This window comes from Ictidomys tridecemlineatus, chromosome 15 (genome assembly GCF_052094955.1).
Source record: "Ictidomys tridecemlineatus isolate mIctTri1 chromosome 15, mIctTri1.hap1, whole genome shotgun sequence".
NCBI classification, from domain to species: Eukaryota; Metazoa; Chordata; class Mammalia; order Rodentia; family Sciuridae; genus Ictidomys; species Ictidomys tridecemlineatus.
In genome coordinates, this window is record NC_135491.1 from 8036140 (window position 1) to 8045812 (window position 9673).

The 9673-nt window shown below is 43.7% G+C and overlaps 1 long non-coding RNA gene across 1 annotated transcript; it reads left to right on the forward strand.

Annotated features, from left to right (window-relative positions):
• On the forward strand, positions 1-1996 carry LOC144370729 (uncharacterized). The gene is made up of 2 exons (XR_013430659.1): positions 1-96; positions 1867-1996. It is a non-coding gene; the product is annotated as an uncharacterized LOC144370729 (long non-coding RNA).
• The last annotated feature ends 7677 nt before the right edge of the window (positions 1997-9673 follow it).

Sequence of the window (9673 nt, forward strand, 5' to 3'; positions counted from 1 at the left end):
GTGCTCTATGGATCATGGTTCCAGCACATTCGTGGCTGGATGTCCATGAGAGACAGAGAGAACGTCCTGCTGCTGAGTTATGAAGAGCTGCAGAAGGTGAGCCCCCTCTCATTGTCAGCGCCTACAGCACCCCAACATCCTCACTCTCCCCAAAGTCCCTGGTCCTATGTGTCTCCCCTTCATGTTCCCTGTCAAAGCATAGGCTGTGGAGGTCACTGAGAGGAGATGAGCCTTTGACCTCCATTTCCCTGCTTCTGTGAGACCTTTCCCAAGCTCCAAGCTTTTTCTTCATATCTTCCAAACTTATAGCGTCTGGCAGCATCTAAAGGGCCCTTGCACAAACTCTTGGTCCTCCTGCCTCAGCCTCCCGAGTATCTGGAAAACAAGCAGGCAGCATCAGACTCCTCGACCAGAGTGCCACGACTTATGCCACCCACTAGGGCTGCCAGGGTCTCTGCCTGCAGGAACTCCTCTGTTCCCAGAAACCTAGCCATCAGAAGGGGTGGGGCAGAAAGCACTAATCCCAGAGGTAGGTCCACCTTTCTGGCTTCCCCCTTGACTGACAAAGTGACATGAATGTGAGGTGCCACTTTGGGTGACTATTGTGAGGGGTCAGGTGCTGGAGTAATAGGCACGTCCTGTGAATGATGCTCAGCCCCGGTGGGTGGGTGCAGGGTACAGCTGGGAACAGCAATGACTTCCAGTGATCTGAGGAAAAGGATGGGTCTGTGGAGAAGAGTAACTAAGTATATATTTCAAAATAGCAAATGGAGAGGATTTTGAATGTTCTCAACTAAATAAATACTGTCATCTGAGTTTGCAGATGTGCCACTTACACTGACTGGATCATCACACATTGATCAGGTACTTAGCCTAACGTTATTTTCTGCTGAAATAACAGTTTTTTCTGGTGCAGAAAAAACTGCCCATGAACGGCACAGAGATGCACAGGGCTCTGAGGGAGGCTCACAGGTCCAGACAGAATGGAAAGCTTTAAAATATTTAGAAGCTTTTTCCAAATTGGTAAAAAATGAACAAAAAGTAAAGGAGTGAGCAGACCTTAGAAAACACTTCTCCTGTGGGTGAGTCTTGGGGACAGAGAAGGTCGCACAGGCACATGCATCTGTTTCCACTGGAGAAGGGACCCTGGTCACCTTCCTGCATCTGCTTCCTGTTCTGCTGTGTCCTCAGCATGAGGTCAGTCCTCAGGGAGGTGCCTTGGTGCCACCTTCAGCCACCTCAGCAGCAAGCTGCACACTCCCTGTGATTCTCCTCTCCAACCAACAACATGTTCTTACATCATTGCCACCGTGGGGTCTTCTTGTCACTCAGTGACTGAGGCTCGAGAAAACATAACTATAATAAAGGACTATGGTGCTGACAGGAGGTCTAGGTCTCCAAGGAAATCCTCTCTTCTCATAATGACCTGTTCCCTTGCTGTGATCTCCCAGGAAAACCCATCGATAACCATGGGGTCAAGTTAAGGAGATATTGTAAAGCCCCGTGTGTTATTAAGTGCCAGTCAAGGGACGCAGGGTCACTTGGGGTGAGGATTAGACTTTGGGCATTTTGTCTTCCCACCTTAACTTTAAATCTCAGGCATCTCCTTAGAATCCCCAGGCCCTGCTTTTGGGGTGTCCCAACTCAGCCTCCTGGGAAGCCCCTGTGATCTTCAGGTCACCACATACCTCACGCCCTCTGCTGGCCCTGTCTCTGTCTCCCTCCTCTGGTGTCCCCAGCAGGCTTCTCCCATCCTGATGTCATTCCCCTCCTCTTCCTCCCCACAGCCCTCCTAACACCCCTTCCCATCCTCCAGGTCCTGCTCTCCTGCCTGTTCATAGCTTCCCTCTTCATGTTCACATGTAGGACCCAAGAAGCACCATAGAGAGGATCTGTCAGTTCCTGGGAAAGAAGTTGACTCCAGAAGAACTGGACTCAGTCCTCAAGAACAGCTCCTTCCAAGTCATGAAACAAAACAAGATGTCCAACTTTGAAATGTTGCCTGAATCTTTATTTGCTGGGCCTTTCCTAATTACAAGAAAAGGTAAATGCCCTGGTTTCAGAATGGGTTAGACTACGTGGGCATCTTGTGTTTGCCCCCGGCACTAAGAATGCAGGCGTTGGGACATTTCAACTTGAATCCTTCATGGCCCAGAGCCTCTCGTTTCCTTCAGGAAAACTGTGTTCATGGGACTTGGATGGGCTGCAGGTACCTGGAGAAGGTTGACTCAGTCTTGGGGAGGAGGGGGTTCTGGAGATGGTGGTGTCTGGGCCACTCCACTGGTGACTTACCACAGAGCAGTGCCCTAAAGAGAGAGATACACAATGAAAGACACGATTGGAGAGAGTAGAGAGGAGGGCATTTGCCATGAGACTTTGTAAGGCCTCCTTCCTCTGAGGAAAGATGAATCATGTCCCCACTTTGGGGTTCAGGCCTATTGAAAATGTCTACTCTAAGTAGTGGCAGGACTTTTTTGCAAAGTTCCTCCAGTTCTCCTGGATCTGAAATGGTGACCCATGGAATCAATATAACAAATGCTTCAAGGGATATTCAGGAGTTCAGGATTCTTGCCACACAGTGAGCCTGGAACACAGAGCCATAAAACAGAGATGGGTATTGGACTCGGTGAAGAGCCCAGGCCTAGCAGAAGAAATCAGTAAAGATTGTTCTACTAATTAAGATAACTGTGAGTCATGTGTGGTATTAGGACAGCCATGACATATGACATAGACTGCTACTGTATATTCGTTTGAGTGTATTGTTTACATGCCTATCTTACATTGGGTTAGCTATTGTTATGTTTTTATTAATTATTTAGAATGGTCTGGTATGTGAAAATTAATTTATATGATGCATAATAGTCCAATCACATAAGTAAAGGGTAAGAATCATGTCCATATCTTTAGCACCCGTTTTACCAGCACCACTCTGTCAGTGGGTACACCCTCCAGGGAGTTTTTAAAACCCTTGTCTGTAAAGCTAATCTAGTTCTCAGTTTTTATCAATCCTTTTAAAAAATATTTATTGAGCATATATAGTGTAATTTCTTTAATCAGGAAATTCTTAGGCAATTTGTAAAAATGATTTTATACCCTAATATGTTAGATATGCATATCTTATGCACATTCAAAAAGGAAGTACACAGAACATCTCATGTTTGATCATTGCTATGAACGAGGATGGAGATGTTTGGTTCTGAGCTGAGAGCCCCACTGAGTCACTGCACTGGTGTCAACATCTGAGTGAGGCCAATGGACAGAGGAGAAGGTGTCTGCTGGGACAGTCTCTGGGGTAAGGAGCAGGAAAGGTAAACACCCTGAGGAGGGGGCAGCCTGGCATGTCTGAAGCTGAATCAGAAGACTGTGTCATGGAGCAGAGAGGAAATGGGCAGTTTCAGGGATGGAGTCAACCAACAAGGATCCTACACCTAGAGCCTCAAAGCACCAGGGAACTTGGCTGAAGGAGACTGGACCTATCTTTAGATCTGATCTGCATCTACTTCATGTTTTCCAGGCATCTGTGGAGACTGGAAGAATCACCTCACAGTGGCCCAAGCTGAGGCCTTTGATAAAATTTACCAGGAGAGGATGGCGGGTTTCCCCAAAGGGCTGTTCCCATGGGAATAACATCTGACAGATCCAGGATCTTCCATGGACACTGTGATGGTTTTCCTGTCCTGGGACATGCTCAGGACTGAGGTGTTCTTCACATAAAAACCACTTCTAGAGGAAAAGAGGATGGGAGGATAGGATAACATAGAGAACCAATGAAATATAAGATAATTTAGGAGCAAAAGGAATTCTAGTCTCTTAGAAGAGGAGAATGGAGGGGGATGGGCATGTGAGAAGGGGAATCAAAAATGGAAATAAACTTCCACACACCAGTGGGTTTCTCCGCATGAACCCAACTCCCATGTGTACCTACAATGCTCTGACAAAATTTAAAACCTGTTTCTTCATTCTGAGCCTGTATTTTGCTTCTCTCATCACTTGCTTGTAAAAATGACTGGAATTTCCCTATTCACTTTGTCACATCCTGGCATTTAAAAAATCATGTATAATGTTAAACAAACAGAAGTCTACCAATGTAAGATGAATATCACTCAGAACAGTCTCTCATTTTTAAAACAAGAAATAAAATGTAGCAGCACTTAGGGTTCCTTTTTTTTTGGTGCATCTCCAGATTGTATTATCATGAGGATTTGGAGGACTGTAATTTCCAGACTAGTTTATTCTCTTTCCTGGTGGTGTTTACATCATAAATAACAACTGCTTTGTCTGGGACTTTTAAAACTTACATCAATGGTGAAAGGAACAATATATTCTGAGATCTCTTTTCTACTCACATTTACCCCATGGTTTTATCTGATCTGAGGTGTAATGAGTGGTTAGGAATTGACTGAAACTTGGGACACAATTTCCTGTTCTCCTAAGAGTGATCCTGGGCTTCCCCTCACCAATTTCCCTGTATTTAAAGCACTATTTGGCAAGAGTGACACAAACAAAGGTATGAGTTTTCTAGGATACACTTAGAACTGAACTGGACTCTTCACTCATTGGCCCCTGGTAGGTGTTATGAAAATTTTCTCCATAATCTTGTAATGAAGGTAAAGTTCAAATAAGCTCTACCTCTTACTGCTTTTAGTTCACTATACAATTCACTAAATTTGGAGGTCATATATAGTATTTGTCTTCTGCACTTACTCCTCAGTCTATACTCAAAGTCTTGAAATCTACATAAGATAGTGACAAGCCACATCAATGTTCAAGCTCACCATGACAGAGACCCAGGATTTTCAATCAAATCAAACGTAATTTAAACACAATAAGTGTATTTTAGTTATGTTTTTTTCATGAGCAATTTGTAAATCCCACCCTTAATCTGTGAACACAAAGGCATTGGTAAGGGTTATCCCACAGCCCTCCAACAAGGCTGTTCACACTGGTATCAGTGCAGCAGAGCTGGGCAACTGGACATCTTGGGCATCATTTCCAGCAAGGCCTAAACTTGGCTCTCAAGTCTTCAGAACCAGAATTTCTAGTGGGCAGAACTAACTGGTGAAAACACACGGTCATGAAGGTTAGCCACAGAAAAGACGTTGAAAATCATTCTCTCCTACTCTCTAGCAGGCGTGAACATCAGACATTACTTATGAGGATCACAGAGCAGGTCAGGGACACTATGCTCAGGGCAGCAACAGTCATTCTTCTTCACAGCTCCACAGCTGCCCTGTTTGGGCCTGAATGCTCTGTCCACATAGAGTCCCAAATTCCTCACACGAAATCTCTGAGGAAATCCTGGCCTTTTAATTCAGCCAATGGCCATTGGTCATGTGCCCATTTTCAGGGAGTGTCTTGTCTGACTGGAGGCAGACTGTTAAAGCCAAGTCCCCCCATCCTAGAGTATGCAGTGCAGATGAGGAGAAAGATAATGACTCCCCACATTCACAGAAATGAATATCAATGTAGTTCAGGATCAAATGTAGAGTGTGGAGTCAGGCAGAGACACCCACTGTGAAGTATCACGTCACAGCAAGGGGAGAGACAGAGTCGTTAGAGTCGCCATTTTAGATAGTGATAAGAAGGGCCCTTCTGAGTTGGTGACAGGGCTTTGCTAAGACATGAGGAATGGGGAGAGGGAGAGAGAACCACCTGCCATCTTTCAGGAAGAGTTGTGGCAGACAGAGCCAAAATGTAAGTGACCTGAAATGGAGACACGTTTGGAATGTTTGAGGAATGGCACCCAGCTCTGAGGTATTTTGAGAGGAAAGTCCATTCAAAAAATCAAATACATGGAGTTTCAGGAATTCCTGTGTGTTATATATTCAGATTTTCAACCCTCAATGTCAATAAGTAAATTCAGGCCTGGGTCCTAGCTAGTATATGACTGAGGCAAGTGGATTGAATTTTAGAGGTCACTGTGGGCAGTTTTAAAGACTCCATCTCAAAATATGGAATACTCAGTGCTTGGGATGTAATGCAGGGGTAGAGCTCTTACCTACCTCACATGACGCCCCAAGTCAGTCCCCATGAACATCACAGAAAAATCAACACACACCCATCATGTTGAATACCTACATTCATTCTATGCTGTCCATCTATGAAACATGGGTATCAAACAAACCTTGTGACTGATAAAATGGGGGCATTTAGATAAGGTGCCCCGTAGCACAGAAGGATCTCCAGGATTGGCACCTTGGTCTACATGAAGTCGATGCTCACATATTTCCACTGGATTGACAGCTTCACTGAACTGTGTTCTAAATGCAAACTGGGAACAACAGCTTCACTTTTGTTTGAGATAAAAACTGACCCACTGCTCCCTCCATCTCTGGGAGAATCAATGACAATTTTCACTGTGCTGTGATTCATTGTTTCTTATGGAAGACAGGAACCAAGTGCAGATCTGCCACTTGGTGGGGTGATGACCTTCAGTAAGATTCTGTTTCCTTTTTACATTACTGTGTTATTGGTACATGAAGTACAAAGGAAGAGATGGGTTTGTGGTGGTACACACATGCACACAGCATAATCAGGTCTGTTTCACTGCTGGACACCCTCTCCCCCTTCCCCTTCCCTCCTTCATCTCTTCGCTGGTTCATTTTAAAGACTCCACCTAATCTATTTCCTTTTTCCTTTCCAGCTTCTGCATATGAGATTAAATGTACAACCATTGACCTTCTGAGTCTTACTTATGTCACATAAAAAGATGTTCTCCATTTGAATTGATTTACCTGGAAAGGACATTATTTTGTAAATCTTTATGGCTGAATAAAGCTTCCTGCTCTAAATGTACCACATTTTGTATCCACTCATCATTTGACAGGTTGTTTCCCTCAATTTAGTTATTGTGAGTTTCACTGGCATAACCAGCGGGTGCATGTACTGCTGTTTACTATGCTGACTGGAATTCTTTTGAGTAAATACCAAGCTGTGACAGAGCTGGGGCACATGGTGGCTCCATTCCTAACTTTGAAGAATCTCCATTCCTAGCTCCATAGTGGTTGTGTTGATTGATAATTCCATCAACAGTGCAAAGGTGCTCCTTTCTCCCATGCCCTCACCAAATTTATTATTAGTCTTCATTTTTGACATTTTAATTAGAGAGATATAAAATCTATTTGCAGTTTTTATCTACATTTTCCTGATTGCTAAGGATATTGAATATTTTTTGGTACATTTGTTTACCATCTGTATTTCTTCTTTTGGAAGACGTCTGTTGAGTTCATTTGCCCACTTTTTGCCTCATGTATTTCGGTTTTTGGAGCTAAGTTTCTCTGAGTTGTATCTACATTCTGTCAGAAGGGTAGCTGGTGAAAATTCTCTCCCATTCCTTAGCATCTTTCTTCACATACTTGCTTCTGTTGCTGTGCAGAATTCTTTTCATTTGATGTCTTCCATTTGCAATTCTTTGTTTTATTCCCTACATTTTAGGAATCTTATGGAGGAAGCCTGTGACTCTGTGTTGGAGACTTGACCCTCTGATTTTCGAAGCAGTTATAAAGTTTCTAGTCTTACTCTAGGTCTTTGGCCCACTCTGTGTGAGTTTTCTATAAATATGAAGTACAGGCATCTACTTCATCATGTTCCTGTTGAAACTCCTGGGTGACATGTTTGGAGAGCCCCAGCAGAGGGACTAGATAGGAAGGACAGATTGTAGCCATACAGTCAGAGTCTCCCGTGGCACCAGGGATAACTGCAGACTGTACACAGCCTGCCCTCGAAGGCAGTAGGATAACTGTGGCCAGCACAGCACTGACTCAGGGGACACCTAACATTCTCCATTTATAGAACATGAACTTGGTTATCACCAGGAACAAGGGTACTGAAGCACAGAGATCACAGTAGGACAGTGGGTGCGGATTCTGCTGTCCCTCAGTCATAGCACTGGTCCAGGACAGGGCATGGACTGAAGTTCAGAACTGAGCATGGACTCGGGTGACACTGTGGGATCCAGCAGAGAGCATGACTGGGTCACTACTGGTGACAAATTTAGGACATAGTATGCTTCAGAGGAAATATATGTAAGTATCACTACAATCCTGACAGAGAGACTCATTCCAGTAAAGTAACCATTTTACCAAAAGAACTGAAAGGACACTTCTGAGAAGAGCAAATAAAAATAGATACCAGGTGTGTGTGTGTGTGTGTGTATATATATATATACACACATAGAGAAACACACACACACAAACACACACACACACACACACACACACACAGATTCAACTTCCGTAGCAATCACAGAAATGCAAATCAAAATCACATTGAGATTTCATCTCACTCTGCTCAGAAAGACAATCTTCATGAACACAAATAATAAATGTTGGGGAGGACATGGGAAAAGGACACACTCACACATTGTGGGTGGAACTGCAACTTAGTACAACTGCTCAGGAAAGAACTATGGAGATTCCCCCAAAGACCAGGAATGGAACCCCATGTGGCCCAGCAATCCCACTCCTTGGCATTTATCCATCTCTAAAGTCAGAATACTGTAGTGATGCAGCCACATCAACGCATACACCAGCATAACTCACAAGAACCCAGTTTTGGAACTAGCCCATTTACCCACCAATAGGAGAATGGATTAAAGAAATGTGGTGTATACATATAGAGGAGTATTAATAACTCATAAGAAAAGATGAAATTATGGCATTTGTCAATAAATGTATGGAAATGGAGGACATCATACTGAGTGAAATAAGTTAACTCAGAAATTAAAGGGTGAGATGACTTGGCTCATATGGGGAATGAAGTTCATAATAAAAGTGAGAATTATGTGGGTGTGTGTGCATGTGCACGTGTGTGTGTGTGTGTGTGTGTGTGTGTGTGTGTGTGTGTGTGTGGCAGGTGCTCTGGTATCATAGGGGGACTACCAGTATAGAAGAAGAAAAGAATGTGGGGGTAGCAGGGACTGGAGGTGAGAAAATGTAGAGTGGAATGGGCAAAATCATGCAGTGTGCATTATAAATACAGCACAGTGGGCTCCACCTTAACGCATCTCTATAAAGCATAAGTACATAAATACTAGTGGATAGAGAAGGGAAATGTGGGGGAGGAACAACACAGCCACTGGGGAATAAAGTGGAGCAAATTACATCCCATGTGTGTATGATTGTGTCAAAATAAAGCCAACTATTACATGTAATCACAATGCACCACTAAACCATCAGAAAGCTCACCATTTTACTCTGTCACCTGGGTGGTGTCCACACTTACTCATTCAACTCATGGGATTGGTGGGACAATGCAACTGGCGACAAATATTATGTGTGCTCAGAGTTTTAGACACATGTCACCACTTCATAACTACTGAAGATTCACAGGGTCATGTGATTGCCATAACTTTCTAGAATTTTGTGGCAATACTAGCATTGAAACAAAACTCAGGAAACAGTTTCCCCTTTTATAAAAGGTAGCTCTTTGTTCTTGATATGCACAGTGTTCTGTCTGCCCAGAGCACATGTGCCCCTGCAACTTTGCCTGATTCAGTTCCTCTTTGACTGTTGGTCATTCTCCCCAGGATGCACACAGCAGTCTGTGGCAACATCGATCTAGATTCATTGTCCATAGCTCCTAGTTCAACACATAAGTGCCCAGTCTATTGATTCCCCCATGAATCAGCAGGAAAAGTGGAAAGTGTTTTTATTCCTGATCATCAACATCTACA